Source organism: Pleurodeles waltl, chromosome 4_2 (genome assembly GCF_031143425.1).
Source record: "Pleurodeles waltl isolate 20211129_DDA chromosome 4_2, aPleWal1.hap1.20221129, whole genome shotgun sequence".
NCBI classification, from domain to species: Eukaryota; Metazoa; Chordata; class Amphibia; order Caudata; family Salamandridae; genus Pleurodeles; species Pleurodeles waltl.
Genome location: NC_090443.1, coordinates 680,594,773 through 680,610,370, shown reverse-complemented (window position 1 = coordinate 680,610,370; position 15,598 = coordinate 680,594,773).

The following is a 15,598-nucleotide window of genomic DNA, read 5'->3' as shown; positions in this document are numbered from 1 at the left end:
TCCTCCACCTGAGGGAAAACGATGTAGCTCTGCATGTTTTTCAGCAGGGCAGACAACACTCTGGACAACACATTGGAAAACATAGACTGGGACATCCCTGATGCTATGGCCACTGTTGTTTGAAAAGACCCACTTGCTAGAAAATGGAGTACTGACAGGACCTGCACTTGAGGGGGGATTCCTGTGGGTTGGCGGATAGCTGACATCAGGTCTGGCTCCAACTGGGCACACAGTTCATGGACTGTGGCACGATCAAGCCTGTAGGTGATGATCACATGTCGCTCTTCCATTGTCGACAGGTCCACCAGCGGTATGTACACCGGAAGATGGTGCCATCTGCTCACATGCCCCAGCGGACGGTGCCTTTGGAGGAGAACAGCGAGCAGAGAGTCAACCAACTCTGAGGTACGTAAACACAGCTTACTCTGAAAATATTAATACATCGAAATTTGACTGTATGAGTGTTTAGGCAAGGCTGAGGTATGTGTGACACAGTCAAAAATAATGGCATGTGGCCCCCTGAAATGGCGGCTGCCTGACCTGTAAGGTGGGACAAGGGGATATGAGGTAACTGCGCTGTTGCACACCGTCACGGTAGTCGGTCGAAGACCGCGGCGCAATTCTGCATTGGTTAACATTGGGCCCTATGGGTCCCAGGCCCCAATGACGATGTACGCCGGTGGTGACGGTACGCACCACCGCGGACGTGACCGCCATTTTCTGTCTGTTCAATCACTGGATCTTCGACAGGAGAGGAACTACACTGCAAGTGCTGCTGTGACCTCAGTCTGGAAAAGACAATGGCTCGTGTGTCTGGGGAAAGGGCCCCTGCCTTCAGCACGGAGGAGTTGGAGAAACTCGTGGATGGGGTCCTCCCCCAGTACACGCTACTCTACGGTCCTCCAGACAAACAGGTAAGTACACTGTGAGCATGCTGTATGGGCAATGCCTGTGTGGAGTGGGGTGGATGAAAGATAGGGGGGGTGAGAATGAGGCGTGCATGAAACAACGGTGAGTGCATTTGCGACATGGCAATGGTAGGGATGCGGGCCAATGACTGTGACAGTGCAGTTGGTAATTACTTCTCTTTTTCCCCTGTACAATTCCTGTAGGTCAGCGCCCACCAGAAGAAGGACATTTGGCGTGCCATCGCCAAGGAAGTCCGGACCCTGGGGGTCTACCACAGACGGAGCACCCACTGCCGGAAAAGATGGGAGAACATTCGCGCTGAAGCAAGAAGACAGCAGAGGCCCAGCTGGGGATGGCCTCCCAACATGGCAGAGGTGCCCGTCACACCATGACCCCCCTGATGATCAGGATCCTGGCGGTGGCGTACCCGGAGTTGGATGTGCACTTGAGGGCATCATTAGCATCATCAGGCGGAGGAGCAGTGGCACCGGAGCAGGAGGGAGCTGCATCCCACATGGCCCTGGAGGGCGACACTACGGAGTCGGATTTCACCAGTTCGACGGAGGGCGAGGGGAGCTCCACAGCGGGGACAGGAGCTGACACCAGCGATACGAACTCCTCCTCTGATGGGAGCTCCCTTGCGGTGGCAGGCCCATCTGTGCCCCCTACATCTACTGGTACAGCCGCCACCCCCCCTACCAGCACCGCCCTCCCAGCAGCCCATCAGTGTTTGCCCCGTGCCCGCTCACCCATGAGGGTGGGCATCACCTTCACCCCAGGCACCTCAGCCCCTGCCCCAGTCACCCCTGCTGCCCTCAGTGAGGAGGCCATTGACCTCCTCAGGTCCCTCACTGTTGGGCAGTCTACCATTTTGAATGCCATCCAGGGTGTAGAGAGGCAGTTGCAGCAAACCAATGCATACCTGGAGGGCATTCACTTTGGTCAGGCAGCCCTTCAGCAAGCTTTTCAGACTCTGGCCTCAGCACTGATGGCAGCCATTGTCCCTGTCTCTAGCCTCCCCCCTCCAACTTCCTCCACCCAGACCCACACCCCTGTGCCTATCCCAAGCACACCATCAGACGAGCATGCACACACCTCAACACACAAGGGAAGCTCTGGCAAACATAAGCACCACACATCGTCCAGGCACTCACGCAAGCATCAGACACATGCAGACACACCAACATCCACTGCCTCCACTGTGTCCCCCTCCTCCTCATCTCCTTCCTCCCTCTCTGTCTTGTCTCCACTCACACCTGCATGCACTACATCCTCAGCCACTACGTCCATCACCAGCACACCCACTGTCCGCTCACATGCAGTCACCACTCCCACTACCATTCACACATCCCCTGTGTCCTCTCCCAGTGTGTCTGTGAGGCCACCTCCCAAGGTACACAAACGCATCCACACACCCACCCAACAGCCATCCACCTCACAACAGCCTCCAGCTCATGCACCTTCACCCAAAGTCACCAAACGTACACCTCCTACGACCACAGCCTCTTCCTCCACTCCCAAACCCCCTCCAGCTACCCGTCCCAGTGTTCCTAAGAAACTTTTCCTGGCCAGCCTTGACCTCTTTCCCTCACCTCCCCCACCCCTTCAGTCTCCTAGGGCCCGACTCTCCAGGTCCCAACCTAGCACCTCAGCCACAACATCGGCAGGACCAGTGGTGCCAGTAGTCACCGGATTATGGAGTGCACCAGGCAGCAGGGCAGCCAGTGTGGCAAGGAGCCACAGCACAGACAGTCCCTCACCTGTCAAGCATAAAAAGTTGGCCAGTGCCCGGCGGGAGAGGGGAAAGAAATCAGCCACCAAAGACGCTCCCAGGGGTACAGTTGGGAGTGTGGAGACAGCTGCGACACCATCCAAGGTGGGGAAGTGGCACATTAAAACCGGCAAGTCTGGGAAGATCAGCACGGTGGACAAGACTGCCAGCAGCCCCGCTGCCCAGGAGAAGACCGCCAGCAGCCCCGCTGCCCAAGACAGGACCGCCAGCAGCAGCCCCGCTGCCCAGGAGAAGACCGCTAGCAGCCCTGCTGCCAAAGACAGGATCGCCAGCAGTAGCCCCGCTGCCCAGGAGAAGACCACTAGCAGCCCCGCTGCCAAAGACAGGACCACCACAAGCTGAACTGCTGCCCAGGACACCGCCGCCAGCAGCACTGCAGGCCAGTGAGCACCATTGATTCCGACGCTACTGAGTCCGCCACGGGCAGGATGAAGCACTCTGGGCACGAAGCCCCCTCCAGCACCAGTGGAGTATCACATCCACTACCTCAGTCCTTGGCAGGATGAAGCACTCTCTGCACCTAGCCCCCTCCAGAACCAGTGGAGTATCACATCCACTACCTCAGTCCTTGGCAGGATGAAGCACTCTGGGCACAAAGCCCCCTCCAGAACCAGTGGAGAATCAAATCCACTACCTCAGTCCTTGGCAGGATGAAGCACTCTGGGCACAAAACCCCCTCCAGAACCAGTGGAGACTGTTATCCACTTGAGAGACTGTGGCTTTAGACTCCCCAGGATTGCACAGTGCGCACCCCACCCACTGTAGAGACTTGAGAGACTGTGGCTTTGCACTCCCCAGGATTGAAAAGTGGGCAACCCACCCACTGTAGAGACTTGAGAGACTGTGGCTTTGCACTCCCCAGGATTGAACAGTGGGCAAACCACCCACTGTAGAGACTTGAGAGACTGTGGCTTTGCACTCCCCAGGATTGAACAGTGGGCATGGAGCCTCCTCGTGGATCTGGCGTTGTGCACTCAACTGACTGAGGTACCCCCCCTTCCATTCCCCCTGAGGTGCCTGTTTTATTTCTATCTGATGCCCCTGCAGTGTTCTCTCCTTCTTGTTCGGGTATTGAATGTAGGCCTCGCCCATGACTTTTGGGCCCAGTGATCCACGGACTATGATGGTGGAATCCCTTGGACTTGTGTTCTTGGTGTATATAATTGTATATAGTATAAATGTATATATTTGTAAATATTTTGATTTATGTAATTGAATATATCACAATTATTCAACTCATTTCCTTTTGTCTTTGCATTCTTCCGGGGGGGGGTTGGGGGTGTAACTGTAATGTAGCAATATGTATTAGTGTGTGTGTTGTAGTGGGTGAGGGTGGGGGTGTTGCGTGTGTGTGTCACTGTTTTTTACCTCCCCCCTCCCCTGTGTCGTAGGTGCAGTACTCACTGTGGTCTTTGCCGCCGGCGTTCGTGCTCCTGGTAGAGGAGCAGGAAGATAAAGGCAGGTAGAATTTGGCGTTCCGGTTCCATGGCGTCTTGGTTCCTCGTGGGGTGTGTAGAGGTGAGCGTTTTCCCTTCGAAGTCCTGTTTCCGCCGTGTTTTTGTTTGCGGTGAATCCGCCCCGGAAAAGGTGGCGGATTGGTGGGTTGTAATAGTGTGGGCGGTACATTGTCCTCTGCCTGTCTGTTGGCGGTTACCACAGCGGTGTTTGTTTGTACCGCCGTGGCCGTCGGAGTGTTAAAGTGGCTGTCTATGTTGGCGGTTTCCACCACGGTCGTGATTCCATTTTTTTTACCACCGGCCTGTTGGCGGTTTTACCGCCACTTTAACACCGACCGCCAGGGTTGTAATGACCACCTATATCTAATTTTGATATAGTATAGACAGAGCCAGCTTCCTACAACCCTCCAAGGACTCTACAAGCTGCAACAAAGAAGCAAGATGCCTTCTGCAACACTGTATCTCTAGCTCCTGTCAGCAACTGCAACTTTTTCCGGTTGTGGATCCTCTGAAGGCAGTCCATCTTCAGCCTGCATCAGAAGAGGGAAGGAATGTCTCTTGGAGTGAAGGAGTCACTCCCCATGCTTCTGCAGGCACCAACTGCGATGACGACTGGCTACGTGGATTCCCTTTCCTGCTGATCCGCGTGGATCCTGCAATACAGGTGGTGGACTGAAGTGGTCCCGACGGTCCTCTCTTCCAGCTGTCCCACTCTGCTGGAGGTAAGACGTTGCCTCCCCACGCAAGCCAGTACCCCAGTACACCGCGTCTATCTTTTACAGCTGCCAAGGCTTGTTGGCATCCTTCCTCCAAGTCCTTCATGCATCTTGTAGCTCCAGCCACCAGCACTCTATCCTGTGATGCACAGCTTCCTGAGTGATTCACCAGTGGCCTTGGAGCCTTTGGTGTAGTACTGCGTGGGCCTCTTTCGCAACTTTCTTGTACCCATGCTGTGGACTCCTATGCATGCTGCCTGGTCTTCTGTGAGGTATCTGAGTTGCTGAGGACCCCCCCTCTGACTACCCCTCCTAGGTAGAGACCACCTGGTCCTTCCTGGTCCTGGGTAGCGCCATTTTCCACTAACCGCAAGCTTTGCATGTGCAAAGGTTTGTTGGCAGACTCTGACGACGCAAACCAGACTACAATCCTCCATCCTTTTGCACCTTTATCCGGATTAGCAGGGGCTCCTGTTTTCCTGGACTCCTCTGTGCTTCTTGAACCTGGTCCTCTTCTTCCACAGGTCTTCTTGTCCAGGAATCTACTGTTGGTGTCTTGCAGTCTTGCAGTCTCTTCTGGTTCTTGCATAATTCTTTTTCTTGTTTCTGTGTGTGTTCTGGGAAAGTTATTGTGATTTACTCTTGCTTTCCTGGTCACTGGGGTGGGTTCTGGTACTTATCTTTGGGCTTCCTAAGTACTCGCAGCTCCCCTCTACACACATGCCTAGGTGGGAGACCAACTTTTGCATTCCACTTTCTTAGTGTATGGTTTGTGCACCCCCTAGGCTCTTATCTAACTATTGTGATTTTCTCTAATTGCTCTGTTTTCTAACAGTTGTTATGCCTATTTCTGCATACTAGTGTATATAATTTGTGTATTAGTTACCTCCTAAGGGAGTATAGTCTCTATGGTATTTTTAGTATTTGTGTCACCAAAATGAGGTACCTTTATTTTTGAAACAGTGAGCATTTTATTTCACGTGTGTGAGTACTGTGTGACTACATTGGTATTGCATGAGCCTTGCATGTCTCCTAGATAAGCCTTGGATGCAAATCCACAGCTACCTCTAGAGCGCCTGGCTTCTAGACACTGCCTACACTACACTAATAAGGGATAACTGGACCTGGTATAAGGTGTATGTACCATAGGTGTCCACCACACACCAGGCCAGCCTCCTACATTGGTGGCGCAGCGGTGGGATAAGTACTTTCAATTGCCTTATCACTCTGTCACCTGGTGCTTTCCACAGGAAAGACTACTTCATACATAGAGACAATACAAAGTACCTAGTGTAGGAATCTAGTCTCTAAACTTTTTTCTGAGAATGGGGAAGAATCCTAACAAGAGTTTACTTTTGAGCCTCCTTCTTCAGGATGACCAAGAACATGCTGGTATCCAGAAGGAGGAGGAGGAGGAAGGAGATTCTAACCCCATTGACTTAGAAGATAATCGTCTAGGCCCAGGTGAGGGTTCTTCAAAGGACCTTGTTCCTAGAAGGCCAACTAGTGTAGCTTGTAGTGGGAGAGGAAGTCACTCAGGTAGGGCTCCCTTTACTACAAGAGGATGGGTAGCTAGGATCACTAAGACTAGGGTAAGATCCACTCCTGCCCACTCTCATGTCACTTCAGTCACTTCAGTATCTGAGGGGTCACACTGCACAGCTGCAGGGGATGACTCTATAGATAGAGAGCTCAGGAAACTGAGACTGGAGGAGGCCAGGCTGAGGCTGCAGCAGCAACTGCTAGCCCTAGATAAGGAGGCCTTGGCAGTGAGAGGGAGAGGCAGGGGTCGGGGTTAGCACCCCATGGTGGTAGCAGCAGCAGCTCATGTTTCAGGGATTACAGAATCAGAGTGGACTCCTTGGAATCCAGAAACATACACAAGATTGTCCGCCCAAACAAGGTGGGGGTGACATTTATAAGTGGTTTGCTGCACTTGAGAGGGCCTGTAAAGTTCAAAGGGTCCCTCAAAGACAGTTTTCTGATAAGGAGAGGGATATACTCCTCACTGTCAGAGAAGAAGATTTAGATAATTACACCACTCTCAAAACAGCACTCTTAGATGGTTTTCATCTCACCACTGAACAATACAGAATCAAGTTCAGGGAGACCAGAAAAGAAGCCTCACAGGATTGGGGTGACTTTGTGGACTGTTCTGTTAGAGCTGTAGAAGGCTGGTTACATGGCAGCAAAGAGCCTGACTATGAGGGCCTATGCAATCTATTACTGAGAGAGCATATTTTGAATACTTCTGTGTCTGTCTTGTTGCACTAGTACTTTGTAGACTCAGATCTGACCTCTCCCCAAGAATTGGGAAAGAAGGCAAAAAATGGGTCAGAACAAGGGCGACCAGAAAAGCTCATACGGGGGTAACAAGAACAAGAAGTAGGATGGTAAGTCTAATGGAAAAGGTGGGGACACAGATAAAAGTAAAGAGTCTTAATCAGGCCCACCAAACTCTTCTGGGGGTGGGTCTAAATCGTTTTCTCATCACATCAGAATAAAATGCCTTGGTGTTATATTTGTAGAAACAAAGGCCATAGGGCGGGAGACAGCTCTTGCCCTAAGAAAAGCAGCAAACCTCCCACCACCACTACCCCACTGCTACAACTAGTACCCTTAGCAATAGCAGTGGTGGTTGCAAAACTAATACTGCAAACAGTCAGTCCAATGGTCTAACAGGGCTCACTCTGGGAAATGTAGTGGGGGTTGGTTTAGTCTGGGAGACCACTGAGGCTGTTTTAGTCTCTGATGGTGGCATTGGCCTTGCCACCCTTGTTGCTTTTCCCCTTAATATGAATAAGTACAAGCAACAACCCTTAATAAGTGGTGTTCAGGTTGAGGCTTACATGGACACAGGTGCCAGTGTCACCATGGTGACTGAAAAACTGGTGGCCCCTGAGCAACACCTACTTGGTCATCAGTACCAAGTGACTGACGCCCACAACAATACTGTGAGCCACCCCATGGCAGTTGTTGATCTCAACTGAGGGGACGTTACTGGTCCTAAGAAAGTTGTAGTGTCCACAGATCTACCTGTAGAGTGTCTACCAGGGAACGGCATGGCGACTTTAGCTTGGGCTGAAGTAGAGTTGGAGGCCCAAGGAGCCATGCTGGGCATTTCTGGGCATATCTTTGCTTTAACAAGGGCTCAGCCCAAAAAGCAAAGGGAAAAATGAAACTTGGATCCTGAAAATATGGACCAAGAGCTTCCCAAAAGCAGGGTTAGGAAGGGTAAGAAATGATCCCGTATCTCTCCCTCCACTGATGATTCCCCCTTTGAGGAGGAGGAATCAACTACTTGGACAGAATGCACACCTGAAGAACTTCAAGCTGACATAGCTGAACTCTTGAGTGCAGGGGGGCCTGCCAGAGAAGAGTTAAGTGTGGCACAGCAGACTTGCCACACAATTGAGGGTTTGAGACAGCAAGCTGTCAAAGAAGAAGCAGGGGATATCAGTGGCACCCACAGGGTGTACTGAGAAAACAATGTATTCAGAAGGAAGGGAACCCAAACCTGGTGCCACCAGAAGATTGGCCATCCCTCTGCAATACAGAGAGTTGTTGTTGACTTTAGCACATGACAGACCCCTTGCTGGACATCTGGGGCAAAGCAAAACCTGGGACAGACTGGTCCCTCAGTTTCACTGGCCTCACATGTCTGAAGATACAAAGGAGTTTTGTCGCTCCTGTGTCACTTGTCAAGCCAGTGGCAAGACAGGTGGCACTCTAAAGGCCCCCCTTATTCCCACTGCCAGTGGTGGGATACCCTTTGAAAGGGTAGGGGTTGACATTGTTGGCACCCTTGACCCTCCCACAGCTTCTGGAAACAAATGTATTCTGGTGGTGGTGGACCATGCCACCATGTATCCAGAAGCCATACCTCTTAGGACCACTACAGCTCCTGTAGTGGCCAAAGCCCTACTGGGAATCTTTTCCAGGGTGGGTTTCCCAAAAGAGGTTATATCAGACAGAGGTAGCAACTTCATGTCTGCATACTTGAAAGCAATGTGGAAAGAGTGTGGGGTAACATACAAATTCACCACACCTTACCACCCCCAAACAAATGGGTTGGTTTAGCGTGTTAGCGCGTCGGACCTTACTAAGTAAACTTACAAGGGGACGGGTATAGGTCGATGAACCTTTTGACTCGTTCAAGATGTTCTTACTATAGCTCCAGAACAGAATCAATAATCAATACGCAGTAATCAATAATCAATGATCATTAGTCAAATCAGTAATCAATAGAGTCAGTAATTGTCACGCACCATGACCTTTCTGCCATGAATAATCACACCTTTAGTAAAAGTTAAGTATGTTTATTTCCCTTATATTAACAATGCTAAAGTCATGTAGATTAATCTCAATATCAAATTAAACACATATAAAAACAGTACTGCTTGACCAAAGTGACGGAAGAAACGCGATCTAATCAAGGCTTGAATCACAACACTTTATAAGGCATTAATGCAGATTGATAGCAGAGTCAACTGCAACAAAGTAATCACGTACATAGAATTCAGCAAGAAAACTCGTCAAACATTAGTCCCTGTAATTAATTTGTCCGTCATTATGTGACTAGCCTTAACTAACCCAGATTAGCATCAGCATGTGGGGCTTCATGCAAAACAATTTAATACACAAATTTTGGAAAACTTCTAGTTAAGGAAAACTATTAAGACAGGACAATTGGTACCTTGAAAGAAAACCCATAAAAATGCATTACAATCACATTGTCATATCTAGCTATCCACGGTATGGGTCAGCAAGAAGATTCAGTCTTCGTCCTCAGATCAACAATCGATCAGTAAAGCATCAGGCTCTTAGTCAGAGAGTATGAGCTAAATGACAGAATATCAAATCTTTTCTAAAGTCTCTTCTTCTTTCAAAGTCTGCATAAGTCTGAAAATTCTCCCCTGTCGCGTTGTTATATCAAAGTCACCTAAACAATCCTCTAATTCCCTATTGGTCAATTAATTGTATGTTTATACACTACCCAATAATATTTCTATACCAAATCTACGAATTTTAATATTTCTCTCTTCCCATGAAGTTGATTGGTCCGTTTTACGATCTCCTCATCATCCGGCTTTTCAGGTAACAAAATTGTTGCAGCTTCCTCTCCAGTCAGTGTCTTCAATGTTCGCATCCTGGGAAAGTGCATCTCACACATATTACACACATCTTGATACATTACTAGAGACATCACCTCCTGTCCATCGGTTCCCATAGAAAGCGTCTGCTAAACACTTTTAACAAGACAATGAAAATTTCACAGTTGAGTTTACTCTGTCAGCATTTTGTTAAACGCTAAGAAATAGAGCTTCTGCATGAGGCCTCGCAAAAATAGGCCAAGACACTCTCTAAGTTAAGGCCTAAAATTAATAAGCTAGAGAATACTTCATATCCCTAATATGACATAGTACTACATTAATCTAATACTTTTTCAATATTTCATTAGTGTTAATCATTAATTATTAAATTTAGTGAACTCTGATGGCCATTCTCCAACGTCACATTCCCAAACGTGTGTATTATTTTTTTCTCTATGTTATTCATTTTCTGCACAATTCATTATTCAAAATACATAAAAATTAATTTCTAAGTAAAACACCTGAGTCAGCAATCCCTCCTCTGATGACTAAATGTGTCATCACACTAATTATCACCCACAAATTTATAATTCTATTTCTTCAAAATGTTGTCTCCTCCTTGAGTTCTCCCTGTAAATTCTTTCCCTTTTCTTTTCTTCCCTCCTTTGATTATTCTTAGACTTCTTCAACCTAATTCTTTAGCATAATTTGCATAATCCCCATATTCTTAATAGACAACCCACAGCGATTAATATTCCTTGTATAATTTTCAACAGCACCCCATTCCAAATACTACTAAGCCAATTTCCCATTGAAGCAAACCCCGTGCCAACCTTTTCTCAAACACCTTGGGCCAGATGTAGCAAAATTCTGAATTGCGACCTGCAAATTGTGAGTCAGACCGACTCACAATTTGCGAGTCGCTATTCAGAATTTTGGATGGTGTCCCTGACACCATCTGCGATTCGCAGGGGGGTTGCAAAGGCCCACCTCATGAATATTCATGAGGTGGATCGCAATTTGCGACCCCCTTGCGAATGGCGTCCCTCACAGGGATGATGGCCTGCTGCGGACAGCAGACCATTATGTCTGTGACTGCTTTTTAATAAAGCAGTATTTTTTTTTGTAATGCATCCCATTTTCCTTAAAGGAAAACGAGATGCATTACAAAAATTAAAAATTAAACGTTTTCGTTTCATTTTTTCAGAGCAGGCAGTGGTCCACAGGACCACTGCCTGCTCTGAAAAAATGTTTGCAGTGCCATTCTCAACGGGAAGGGGTCCCTTTTGTGAATGGGTTACCACCCATTACAAAAGGGTGCAAACTGCGATTGGTTTGCGACCGCGTTCGCGTCCCAAAGCAATCCTGCATTGCAGTGCGACTCGCAATTAGGAAGGGAACACCCTTTCCTAATTGCGACTTGCAAACCCGTTTTGTGATTCGGTAACCAGGTTACTGAATCGCAAAACGAGGTCTGTGCATTTTAAAGTGCATTTTGCACATCGCAAACAGCGAAATTCACTGTTTGCGACGTGCAAGCTGCTTAGTACATTTGGCCCCTGGTTCTTTCAACTCCTTCAAATCACTACTTGCATTAGTCAGATTAGTAAGTAAGTCTTTTATCTCTTTACTATTGTAAGGTTTGTACAAGCAACAATGCCTAGAGTTAATCATTTTACAGACACGGCCATCGTTCGCTAAAAGAATGTCTGAAGCAAGATGATTTTGAAGAGTCATAGCTAACTCCGTATCTATCAGGAGTATTGCCCCTGAAACATTGTCAGCATGTTTTCCACAATAGTAGACGACTTTAGAATCTTGATCAAATTCAGGATGACTCCCACTGAAGGAATCACCACACCAAATATATCTCCCACTATTGCAGAAGAGGACTCCCTCTCAGAGTCCTGCCCATTCAACATAAATGTCCATTTACTCTGAAACAAAAACACATGCCTACATTCACTCGTACCCACAAATAAAGTGTCAGTGCACGATTTTGGCCTATATATACAAAGCTTCCCTATGTGTAGTGCATTTAAAGCTAATTTCCCTTGTGTTTTAATTGCACTATAAGCATAATCATCTTTGTAAGTCCTTTTCTCTAAGCCTTTTTCTAATTTCTCCTTCAGCGCCTTTCTTATGTCATCAGTATGATCTAGGAAGCTCTTCTCTAAAGGTGTAAGCAAGCATGTCAAGTTATTTTTGTGTGCATAAGCTGTACCAAATATCAGCGTAGGCTCAAAGAATCCTTTAACTAATACTATGTCACTATCCTTAGCTACTCTACTCAAATACCTAATAATAGGAACAAACGAAAACACAACATCATGGTTAGAGTAGAAATACTGAATATACTCCTGGTTATAGAACCTTTTTAGTAACAGCTACAACTTATCCCATACGTTAGTGGAAGACTATGATAGGTGACTCCTTCCTTCCTCTAATTTGCGTACACACAAGACAATCCCTTGCATCCATTGTCTCAACATACTCACTCAACAAGCAATAGAAAGTGTTAGAAGAAAGTTATCCTTGCACATTAGTATAATCATGCAAATACTTCTCATCTAACTTAAATCTCTCTACAGCCGTTAGTGTGGTAGTCTCAAAAGCAGAAGTATGGTTGGCTCCTTTCGCATCAAGAACAGACATTCCCACAATCAATACTATAAACAAGATCCCACACATAATTGCCAACCCAATGATCATCCCTAACCTGCTTATCAAAATAAGCCAGGATCTGTAAAGAATCAGAAAGCAGAAGTAACTTCAAAAACTTGCAGCAAAAATCAAAAATAGACAATTCTTCCTTCAGCCGTTCAGTTTCACCTACAGGAAACCTTCTTTCTTGTCAAAATCAGTTAGCAGCTTGTCAAAATCAGGTTTAAAAAGTCAAATCAGGTTATCAATGCTTTTTCTGGTTACTTTCAACAGTCTATTTCTCAAAAATAAGTTTAATCATTTTTCAACAGTTCAGCTCCTTAATTTTCTTCAGGTCACCTCAAAATATTGACTTGGAACTTCCTGATCAAAACAAAAAGACATAAACTCATGCTGCCATTCATTTGTAGTTGCATACGTATATTCAGTACCTGCGTATCTTCAACTTGCTATTCTCTTTCTTTTCAACTTTCGATCACCATTCAGCTCTCCTTCACTTAGTTCTTCTTTTCTCGTAGTATCTACTTCCTCTATTGTTGGTTCGACAATCACCTCTTTTCCTTTCTCCACTTGTGAATTCGGCCACTTACCTCCTTTTCGTGAACCTTCTGTCAATATTTCTTCAGGACTGAACCTGAGTCCTTTTCTTTCTCTGTGGTGTTTTCGCTTGACAAACCTGCAACTGGCTCAGGAGGAGTCGGACCACCTTGACGTTGAACCAGCTCAACTCCCTCCCCTTCTGGGTCTGGCAATTGCTCTGTTTGCGCTTCAGAATCATCTGCTTCTGGAAGAGCCCCCTCTACATAAGGCGCTCCTGCTGGTTTAGTTGAGATAGGTTCTCAAACACTTTCTTGGAGGTCTCCACCTTTGTCTCTCACAGGAGTGATGGACCCGTCTTCAATGAGCTCGGGTTCAGCTTCCGTTCTAACTTGCTCCTTTTCTGGTGCTGTAATTTGTCTCACAGTTGTTGGTACTCTCAACAACGCTTCTTCATGATCTAGTGGACATGCCACTCCTTTGTGCGACTTGCGTTAATCCAGTTCAGGATCCCAGCACACTTCACAGCTGTCATAGTCGTTAGGACCACCTGATACGGTCCCTTCCAACGAGGCTCCAAACAAGTCTTGTGCACATGCTTTCGGACAACAACTCAGTCACCGGCTCTCAGGTTGTGCCCTGTTTCATGGATTGGTGGCAGTGTGGTGGCGTCCACCTGCTGAGAGAGAGGACTACATCAGCCAGACCTTTGCAGTAATCCAACACCATATCATCTGTAATGTTGACAAGTGCATTGGCTGCAACTGCCAGCAACCTCATTGCTCTGCTCATGAGGATCTCATGGGCCAACAATCCTGTCTTCCTGTCAGGTGTATTCCTCATTGACATCAACACCAAAGGCAATGCATCAGGCCATTTCAGATTCGTAGCTGCACACATTTTCACAATCCTTGACTTCAAAGTACCATTCATCTGCTCCACTAGTCCGGATGCTTCAGGGCTGTAACTACAATGCAACTTCTGCTCAATGTTCAATGCTGCACACAATAGTTTAATCACCTCATTATTAAAGTGTGTTCCCCTACCTGATTCTAAAGAAATCTGAATTCCAAAGCATGGTATCAGTTCCCTAAGCAGCAATTTTGTACCGTGAGGCTATCATTTCTTTGGGTAGGTGTGAGAAAACAGGGCTGATTGCAGAGGGCCCATAACTTTTTGCCCCCATTTTCCACTTTTTGCTGGTGTTTTCCTGACTTAAAGGTGCCCTGGGTACTGCTAACCAGTCCCAGGGCCTGTGCTCTGTGTAAAATGGATATGCAAATTAGGCTAATTATAAGTGGCTAAGTTAACCTACCTATAAGTCCCTAGTATATGGTAGGGCATGTAGGTTTAGGGACCACAGCATAGGTGGTGCACACCTAGGTGCATTGCTGAGGTGCCCAGTGTCATTTTAAAAGCAAGCCTGCCTTGCTGGCTGCTTTTAAATTAAAGTTATATGCAAATTCGACTTTGGAATTAAAGGTACTTCCAAAGTCTTAAACTACCTTATTTTTACATATAAGTCACCCCTAAGGTGTGCCCTATGTGCCCCTAGGGCTGGGTGCCATGTAACTATAAGCAGGGACTTTATAAAAATAGATGTATAAGCCCTGGTGAGGTAAAAACAGCCAAATTCGTTTTTCCCTCATTGAAGTAAATGGCCTTCATAGGCTAGAATGGGCAGACTTTATTTTAAATTTTAAAGTCTCCTTAAATGTTGCATACCAAGAATTTGGTATCAAATTAATTGTTGTAATAAATCCTACAACTTCCAGTTGTTGGATTTAATATAACTAGTTCAGGTAAAAAGTTTAGACTTTACCTAAAAAGTTGCCAATTTCAGCTCTGCATTGTTTTTGCTGCTGTACTCTGATTGGCCAGCCTGCAGCAGCTTCTGCCAGGCTGCCTTGATGAGGTGTGAAGTGGCCAGACTTCACACAAAGGAATGTGCTTGGGGGAGAGAATCTCCCCTCAGCAGATGGTGAGGCAGGAAGGGGGAGGGCTGCCAAACTGGTCTTCAAAGGCAGAGAAGGACATTTGCAGCACCCAGCAACACCCCCACATCCTGCAACCCCAGACAGCTAGGTGCCCCCTTGATTAGATTAGGAGAGGGCAGGAGAGGGGTGTGTTTATGATTTTTAGCCACACCAGCGGGTGGGCTCAGCCAGATGTAACCTCCAAAAATCAGATTCATCCATGTTGGATTTTTAGAGACTGTTGCCTTCTGGGATGGATTTTTGCCACACTTCCCAGGAAGTGGTCATCACAGGGGGACGACCCTGTCCCTGATTGGAGAACCAGGGCCCCCCTGCTTTTCACCCAGGAGCAAGGATAAAACTGGCAGACCTGCACCCACACCTCAGATCCCCTCCAGAATTCAACAAGAAAGGAACTTAAGAAGAAGAAGGACTGCCCTGCTGGACCCCTGGC